This window comes from Chrysochloris asiatica, unplaced genomic scaffold (genome assembly GCF_000296735.1).
Source record: "Chrysochloris asiatica unplaced genomic scaffold, ChrAsi1.0 scaffold00136, whole genome shotgun sequence".
Taxonomy (NCBI): domain Eukaryota; kingdom Metazoa; phylum Chordata; class Mammalia; order Afrosoricida; family Chrysochloridae; genus Chrysochloris; species Chrysochloris asiatica.
Window position 1 is genome coordinate 62,031 of NW_006408654.1, and position 7,809 is coordinate 69,839.

At 44.5% G+C, this 7,809-nt stretch overlaps 1 pseudogene; it reads left to right on the forward strand.

Annotated features, from left to right (window-relative positions):
• LOC102835610 overlaps nucleotides 1–6,847 on the forward strand; it is a 45,949-nt pseudogene extending 39,102 nt beyond the window's left edge.
• The last annotated feature ends 962 nt before the right edge of the window (nucleotides 6,848–7,809 follow it).

The following is a 7,809-nucleotide window of genomic DNA, read 5'->3' on the forward strand; positions in this document are numbered from 1 at the left end:
ATATAATGGTGTAATCAAAACATTCCAGGATAAACAGAAGCTAAGGGATTTTGCCAAAGCCAACCCTGCTATGAAAAACATCCTAAAGGAAGTTGTATGGAACCAACAAGAACAGACAACAAATAAGCATGTAAGCTTGCTGGATTGGTCTACTGGTGAGTGGAAGAGGTGGAAAGGCAGCATTGAAGAAATGGGATGAGTTCAACCCCAGTCCATTGAATCCCATTGAACTGGAGAGGAGAGAGATAAGAGGAAGGGTTGGTTGGTCCAAAGTGTGAGACCTGAGGACACTTGTGCCCATGAACAAGGACATAGCCACAGAGGGATAGAGCTGAGAGAGAAGCATCCAGCTGATATGAAGTGAGGGGAGATGCACAAGAACACCCAAACTTGTAGACAGGAGCCTTTGGGGACAATGAGCTGATGTGAATGGTGGCGGTAGTGGTTATGTGCCATGGAGTTGGTTCCGACTCATAGTGACCCTGCATAGGGTTTCCGAGGCTATAAATCTTTACATATAATAATCAAGACATATAATAATCAAGCTCTCCAAAATCAAAGATAAGGACAGGATCTTGAAAGCAGCTAGGGAAAAGAGAAGTAAACATACAAAGGCAAGCAAATCAGATTAAGCTTGGATTTCTCAACAGAAGCCATGCAGGCAAGATGGCAATGGGGAGACATATATAAAACCCAGAAAGCCTCATCTTTCTTCCACGGAACATCTGGTAGTTTCGAACTGCTGACCTTGTAGTTTGCAGCCTGATTTGTAACCACTATGCTACTAGAGCTCCTTGATTAGAATGGAGGAGGTACAATTCAGAAGAGGAGGGTGAGAATTGTTGTACAATTTGGAAAATGTAATCACTGTCACTGAATTATACAGGTAGAAATTGTTGAATTGGTGTATCTTTTGCCCTGTATATTCTTAACAACAACAAAAAAAGAAGGAAACAAGGAATAACAGTATTCTTAGGATGGAGGTGTTCCAGCCAAGTAATCCTGTGTTAAACCAAATGAAATTGAAGCTAAGGGATCAGGTAGGGCCAGCCAAGTAACTGTCCCCTAAAACAAGGGGTCAGAAAGTCACCAAATGACTGACACAGCTCAGAGGGATCCAGAAGAACCAGCCCATAGAAACAGGAACAAGACTGGGGGTCAAGCCATAATTCAGACCATACCTTTCAATGTAGAAAGCCAAGCTGCCCTGCCTCTCCACATCTGTTCCGTCACACATCAGGGAGGCAGGAACCCAGCTCAGAGGCAGGAATCTGACCACCCAGGACACAAAATATTGCTGGTGGAATGGGGCTTTGCGTCTCTTGACAGTGCTCTGTTATCCTGTGGTCCATACCCCAAAATCTACCATCATAATGGGCTGGTTTCTTTCCTGTTCCTCAAGTACCAAATCCAGAGAGGTGTAACTTCCAAAAACCCTTACAATGAATAAGCGGAGAACTTGAGCAACACCATAAAATGCTCTCAAAAGATTACAGTGAAAGCCTGGGCTGGAGAGAGTGCTGTCCTTTTAAAATCTTCAAGTCATGTGAAAACAGAGGCTAAGTCTACTTCTACCCCTTGTTGTTGTTGTTAACTGCAGTCGAATTGGTTCCGACTCTTAGCAACACTGTATAGGGTTTCCTAGGAGCGTCTGGTGGGTCTGAACCGCCAACCTTGAGGTTTAAACTGACCGTGCAGTCCAGCACATTATCCTTAACCAATTTATCCTTATACGGCTCTCTAGAATGAGGGGAGCCAAGTTTTTCTGATCTCATTCTGTGGCTTCATTTAATTCTAACAGCAATCCTGTAAGGGAAGAATGATTATTCCCATTTTACAGAAAATAAAACTGAGGCACTGCAGAAGTGGGTCTCAGGGAAGGGACAGGATTCTATAGTTTCCTTGATTCAAGTCCTGTGGACTTTCAGTCAGATCAACGTGTCTCAGGTCTGTGGCACAAATAGTTTCAGGCAAAGATCACGTACAGATTTTTATAGGATAAGCAGAAGAAGTTCTCTGCAATCACATCCCAATTTAAAAATGGGTGCAGAACATGAACAAACTCAAGGAAGACATTCAGGCAGCCAACAAACATGTGAAGAAATATTTAAGATCATTAGCCATTGTTGTTGTTAAGTGCCATCAAGTTGGTTCCGACTCATAGCAACCCCATATAGGGTTTCTGAGAAGCAGTTGGTGCGTTTGAAATGTCAACCTTATGGTTCACAGTCCAGTGCAGATCCTACAGCACCACACCACTAGCCATTAGAGAGATGCAAATCAAAACAACAATGAGATATCATCTCACACCAGCATTAACAGCCAAGTTCAGAAAAATAGAACACGACGAATGCTGGAGAGGGTGTGGGGAGACAGGGACCCTCCCACATTGCTGGTGAGACTAAAATGATTCAACTACTATGGAAAATGGTATGGCACTTCCTCAGAAAGTTGGAAATAGAAATACCTTATGACCCAGGAATCTCTCTACTTGATATATATCCGCAAGAAATAGGAGCCAGGACACGAATAGATACATGCACACCATTGTTCACTGCAGCACTATTCACAACAGCAAAAAGATGGATACAGCCTAAGTGCCCACAAATGGAAGAATAGCTAAACAAATTTTGGTATATATACACAATGGAATGTTATGCAACCTTGACGAATAACAAGGACTCTGCAAAACGCCTCATAACATGGATGAACCTTGAGGACAGGCTGAGTGAAGCAAGTCCATCACAAAAGGGCAAATATTGCACAAGACCATTTTCTCTACAATCTAATGAGGCTTAAAACCACAACTAAACAGTGTGGCCGGTCAGCTAAGCCATGGTCCATCCTACAGGACCTAAGTTTCAGAGCTGCCTTTCTTAAATGTTCCAGCACACAGGAATAAATTTCCTGGATGTTTTTCTTCATTATACAGCCTGGCTTTCTATATACGTCCAATTTCACTTCCTTTAGAAACCAAAGAGTCCTGGTATGGCACTGTAGGCTAGGCATTGGACCTCAAGGTTGGTTTGGCCCACAAAGTTGGCAGTTCAAAACTCACCAGCTGCTCCTTGGAAACCCTATACAGGTTGGTTTGGCCCACAAAGTTGGCAGTTCAAACTCACCAGCTGCTCCTTGGAAACCCTATACAGGTTGGTTTGGCCCACAAAGTTGGCAGTTCAAACTCACCAGCTGCTCCTTGGAAACCCTATACAGGTTGGTTTGGCCCACAAAGTTGGCAGTTCAAACTCACCAGCTGCTCCTTGGAAAACCTATACAGGGGTCACTATGAGTCAGAACCAATTCTACGACACTTAACAACAAAAACAATAACTGGAGCCAAGGAAAAGAGGAAAAAGAATGCCTTAGATGAAGACTTACATTAAAAGAAGAAATGGGTAACCTGGCTTCACTGCTTTCAAATGAGCTTCCAAAGCATTCCATCCACCAGTGAACAGCAGCTGCCTGAGACTTCTCAGTCACTCCCAACAGCCTGACCTGTGCTGGCTGTTCAGATCAGCCTGGTATATATAAGCCATTCAGATGCTATACCAATAGATGAGTCATGTTTTTCAGTTGGAAAAGAATGGCAAAATTGTTAGTATGGAAAAGAATGACCAAGTTATCTTCTGATTCAGACAGACAGCTGATCGGTCAGACATGTGAGTACTGCATCAGTAAACAGCAGCTTCCTTCCACTTGAAGAAATCCAAGTTGGATTTCGGAACAACTATCCTGTGAGGGATGGGGATGAAGGTAGACTCTGAGCATTTAAATGCCAGCTGAAGGGAGAAAATTTCTAGAAGCTTGTGATTCTCAGATCAAGGGTTAGTGTGTCAGGGAAGAACTGTGAAGTTGATGAACATTGCATATATTTCTTTCCTTCCTCATTTCTTCCATCCAATATTCCCATCTCCCTCATAGTCCTGACACATATAACTCAGGATTCTAGGTAGGACCAAATGCTGAATAATATATATAGTCCCAGACTTATAGTGTACTCAAGTTACAATCAACTGCAGTAAGCTATTCCATTTGTTTGGTTTTTGTACATTTTATTATGAGTATTACGCACTATATATACCATGTTGCAGCACATCATTTGTTGATCATTCTCATGCCAGCCCCCAAAGACAAATAAAGATCAGATTTCTAAAGATACTGATAATAAAAGCAATCATAATGAAAACAACAATGGCAAAATGAGGTATCTGATTTACGCCAGATCCAATTTACAACAGAATTTTCAGAATGGAACCCAGTCGTAAATCTGGACTACCGGTAAATGAAAACAGGAACTTTGCCTGACTCATTCATCATTGCATCTGCTGTGCCTAGAAAAATTTCTGACACACAGTTGTTGTTAAGTGCCATCAAGTTGATTCCAACTCATAGCAATGCCTTATAGGGTTTCTGCGGAGCAGCTGGTGGATTTGAACCATTGACCTTGTAGTTAGCAATCCAGTGCAAATCCTACAGCGCCACATCAGGGCTCTATGTTGTTGTTATTGTGAAGTGCGATTGAGTCAGTTCTGACTCAGAGCAACCCTATATAGGGTTTCTGAGGAGTGGCTGGTGAGTTTGAACCACCAACCTTGCATACCCTACATCACCACATCAGGACTCCATAATAGTACTCAAAAAACACTTGATGAAAGAATTGATGAATGAAATAAAAATAAGGTATAGGGCAATACTAGTTCCATTTCGTCGATTGTGAGAAGTTAGGGTATACAACTTATAAGTGGCAGGGACATTAGATTCAGTTTTTCCATTAAACCAAATTGTGGACAAGACTGAAAACTGTTCAGACTTATTATACTTTAATGGAGGCATACTAAAGTAGATCCACTGTCAATATTTAAGGAACTAAGACTATAATGGTAAAAGGGCAAAACAGAGATCATGGGTTTTCTTTGGGGCCTTTTCAAATTATTGGCTGAAGATGGCCATCCCTTGTAAACCAGGCCACCAAATTTGGATAGGATGTGCACCAAAACGTCCCAGGAGATTAGCATGGGGCCTGAGTGCTTCAGGAATCTCTCTGCCTCAACTACTTCAAGATAACTTGGCTCCTGTGTTCATAAGTAAGCTAAAACAGTCAAAATGAAACTATCTAGAACCTGCAAAAAAAAAAGAAAGGAGGGGATTCAATGAGCTCTGTAGCCACTTCAGAACCCACTCACTTAAAATCTTCACAAAATGTAACACTGCCACTGTGCTCAGTGTTGGGACTGACTTTTGATCAGCTCTGGCAAAAAGAAACACTGGGCTCTGTGGCCATGGCCAGCCTTATACAGTGGGACTCTGAGGTTCTCAAGCCAGCACACCTGCCAAAAGGAAGTGAGGGCTCTGATACTCTAAGCCTAATGAGCTGAATGAGTGATTGACCCTCAGCTCCCAAGTACTTGCATGACGATACCTCCTATTCCAGCAGCCAGAATACTCTGAATGCTAGAAACACATCCCTGGGAATAGGTATAGGGACCCAAGAACTGGGAAAAACTTGAATCCCAGAGGGGTCTACTCGTTGATACTGATTTACCACCTGAAGCCCTGTACACACACAACCAGGCTGCTCAGTCTCTGTCTGGTTCTGAGCAGGCACCTAGATTTGGCTGCCAAGGGGCAGCTGGTGAGGATGGCAGGGTATGAGGTTGAATGGGCACTGGTGTCAAGAGAAGAATGAGAAGAGTGGAGTGGGGATAGCAGAAGTGAAAGGGCACAAAAACTTGTTTTATTTGAGAAGATTGGGTGAGGGTGAACAGGAACTGGGGCAGTAAGAGTTTCGGGCAGTTTAGCAAGACTTAGGGAGTAGGGTGTCTTCAGGATGGTTGGTAATGGAGTTATAAAGTGAAAGTTGAATATGGTGGGCTAGGGAACTAAGGACCATGTCTGTGAGAAGAAGACGATACATACAAAACCTGGGATAGGACTAAGATCAGAGTTATCAAGAAGAATGGAGTGAGTTCAATAGGCCACCTACTTTGCTCATGGTTCTTAAATGAGAGTAAGACACAGATGAGCAGACCTCAGGGGCGTGTATGGGAGGGGGTAAGAAAGCTAACCAGAAAAGGATAAATCAGAATAGTCAACAGGAGTTGGTTTGCATAGTGCACTAGGATTGTTGGAGGGGTGGAGTGGTGAGGATGAGATGTGATTGAGATCTGGATGGCAGCAGGGTCAAGGGCGAGGCTGCTTTTAGACAAGAGGGATGGAGGAAGGGCTGGGGTCAGATCAGGATAGCAGTAGATGGGAGGGCAAGGTACTGCAGTGGCAAGGTAGGCTGTGGTCAGAATGGGGCGGACTGGACCTGAAACGGGCTTGGGGGCTCTAAGTCGAATAGGGTCTACTAAGCAACCAGGTTTAGGATCACAAAGGGGGCTGGAGGCCCAACATTTGCTAGCGTCTCAGCCACACCGCCCCTCAGCTGCCCTCCTAGTCCCCTAAGCCCTGACTCACCAAAGGGAGCACTGAGGGCGCTGAGGGATACTCCAGGCCATTTCAGCCCTTCAGCTTCCAACTCCAAGCAGCGGTCTCATGGCCACTAACAAGCCATCACGTAGTCTCCGTCCTCTGGTCCCGCCTCCAGTCGACAGAGCCAATCGTGATGCTCAGTAGAGTGGCGGGGCGGAGTTAGCCACTCAAGTGCGGGCAGTTCCCGGCTTCCTGAGAAAAGCTGATATGGAGACTCTGGATCACAGTACTGGTGCTGGACGCCGGCCTCCCACAGGTTATGGGTCAGCTCCTGGCTTCTGGGTTCATGACCTCACCTGGCCTCAGCACCATCTATGTCATCTTGGAGCTGTCGTCTTGCCTCCCTGAGCCCTTCAGCACAGCCCGGGGCTAGAAGCTATCCCCCAGAGACTGGCAGGAAAAACACATATGGTGACTACACTTAATGCCCTTGGAGAGTCCTGAGGTCCCCTGGGGGCTCCGTGCATGCTGCACATAGCTCAAAGGTCCGTTCATTCTCTTCTTGCTACATAGATAGTTGTTTTCTTTCCATTTTAGAGTGTGACATTTCTCTTTCAAATGGACTCAGAATAGTACCAACCTTGGCGAGCTGCTGACATGGCTGTGTGTTTGGGCACTTTACCGGGCCAATCAGTGGTCAAATATATATATTCTGAGTCCTGCTGTGTCTCTGTGGTTTATTGCGCTAGACGGCAAAGCCGTTTGAACTGCACAGTTGGCGGTTCAAGCTCACCAACCACTCTTAGAAAACCCTATATATACAGTAGGTACATAAGGAGCTCTGGTAGGGTTGTGGATTTATAAGGAGCTCTGGTAGTGTAATGGTTAAGAATCTGGCTGCGAACCTCATGATCAGAAGTTCAAAACTGCCAGCTCTTCCTTAGGAGAAAGATGAGGCTTTCTACTCCCGTGAATTTTTAAAGACTTGGAAACCCTGTACAGGATCTATATTAGTCAGAACCGATTCCATGTCGCAAATCAACATATATATGTGTGTATATATTTGTTTGAGTGTATATAAAAGGAGCTCTGGTAGGATAGTGGTTACAAACCGGGTTGCGAAACTTAGGTCAGCCGTTCGAATCTACCAGCTGCTCCGCCAGAGAGACATGAGGCTTTCTGCTCCCATAAAGATTTACAGCCTCAGAAACCTTGTACAGAGTCACTATGAGTCGTACACGACTCCACGGCACACAACAATAACAACAGTGTTTCCAAGGAGCAACTGGTAAGCTTGAACCGCCAACCTAGCAGTTAAAACGGTTTGGAGTCTGGCACATTAATACACAGCACCACACCAGGACTCAGAATCTCTCTCTCTGTCTCTCTCTCTCT